Source organism: Dromaius novaehollandiae, chromosome 13 (assembly GCF_036370855.1).
Source record: "Dromaius novaehollandiae isolate bDroNov1 chromosome 13, bDroNov1.hap1, whole genome shotgun sequence".
Taxonomy (NCBI): domain Eukaryota; kingdom Metazoa; phylum Chordata; class Aves; order Casuariiformes; family Dromaiidae; genus Dromaius; species Dromaius novaehollandiae.
Window position 1 is genome coordinate 2,848,302 of NC_088110.1, and position 1,827 is coordinate 2,850,128.

Here is a 1,827-nt window from a genome sequence, read left to right on the forward strand (position 1 = left end):
CTGGTGCTACTGTACCTTATGCAGTGAATAGTGTTGAGATGGTTAACTTCTATCTCGCGAACAGAAACAGGCCTGTATTCAGGTAAGGTTTCTCATGTTTTGTAGTATTTCCAGGGTGCATTGAGCTTCAGACTGAAATGATATGGATGCTTTTAATGACTGGAAACAGAATCCTCATCAAGCTACATTTCTCCTTGGATTGGTTGAGGAGAAAAGAGGGGATTGAGCAAAATTGGGCCTAATGAGAGGAACAGGACTCTGCCCTGAAGGAGGAGGGGATCCTATTTTCCTTTCTAGGCCTCTTTCTAGGCTGGACTTACTTGCACCTAGGACATCCTTTTAAGTTCCAGTAAACTTACTGGCTTGAGACTTTTTGGCATCTTAACAGTGATAGGAGTAAATGGTTGATATAAAGAATAATATGGTCAGAAGGTCTTGGGTAGCACCAAAACTAAGCTAAAACAGAAGGGGCAGGCTGCTCTCCATGAACTTAGGGCAATGAGCTTGTCCTTCCCAAGCATCAATCTTTGCTAACTCCAACCCTTTTCTCCCCAATTTGCAAAAACTTAAAAGCATCCAGAAAAGAAAAGAAATAAAGCCTCCTAGCTTCTGATTTTCTAAATAGCACTTGTTCTTTATGCCCTGCAGGAATAAGAATTAAAAACCTAAATTATATTAACAAATAAATGAAAGATAATACTTTAATCTTCTCTCAATTTTCAAATCCAGGCTTCAAGAAAACTTTCAAAATTTTGAGACATGAAGACCCTTCTAACACTGCCTGAGTCACAGGTTTGCAGCAGCCTCCAAGAGAGGATGCCTCAATTGCATGCGGGAAGCTGTCAGCGTCAAGGACCAAAAAGGTCAAATGAGTTAATTAAATATTTGCTCCTTTCAGGAGTCAAAGGGGGCAGAGTCTGTAAAAAGCAGCAGCTCTGTGATATTTAAGGCACGTGTCATTAGGGGATGGGGGTTCGTGGGTGTTTTAGGCAATAAGCTACTGCCGTGGATCATTCTGCTTCTGTCTCTTGGGGGGAAGGTTTTGCTATTGGAGATCAAGGCAGCCCCTTGGTTATTCCTACAGCAAATTTGATGTGTGGGTAATAGGGAAAGCAGGGCAATGCTGCAGTCCCTGCAGGTGGTGCCTTGCTGTTAAACCGCACGTGCATGTGCCAGGCCGTTGTGGGAGAGCACCTTTCCTGGTTATAAGTCTTGCAAAAACAAGACTGAGCATGGGGATGCCCGAAGCGTTCAGAGCCAGCTGTGGTGCGAGCGCAGCGAGAAACCCGGAGGGCCCTCTGCTCCCTCCAGAGATGCAGCTGCAGGGGGCTGGCAGGTCTGGGATGGCAAAGCTAGATTTGGGAGGAGCATGGCCTTTCGGGGAAGGGCCTGACCTCCACATTGTATTCAAGACAAGCAGCCTTACGTAGGGGCAGCCTGTCCTCATCTAAGAGCCCATCCAGAAGAAAATTTGGACAAATCCTTGCTGATGAACCTGCCCTTTGGAGCAAATAGATGGGTTTTAGCTGCTGTGTATGTGAGCAGAAACTGCTCAGTTTGGAAACAGCTGTGGTAAAGAAGGAAGAACAGGAAAAGGATGAGTTTTGCTTTAGCCTGGAAGGATTTGCCAAGCGAGCGGGAGGCAGCCGTCTCCCTGCCCATTCCTGTTCTCTGCTCCCTGGGGACTTCATCTCCATAGCATCATGCCTCACGTCTTGGCTTTTGGTTTGCAGTGACTCAGTGGTGAGATTTCAACAGAAATAATCCAAAATGTCAAAGCTCGTAGAACAAGGTAGCTCTAAAAGTTAAAGCAGTCGGCTAAGGAGC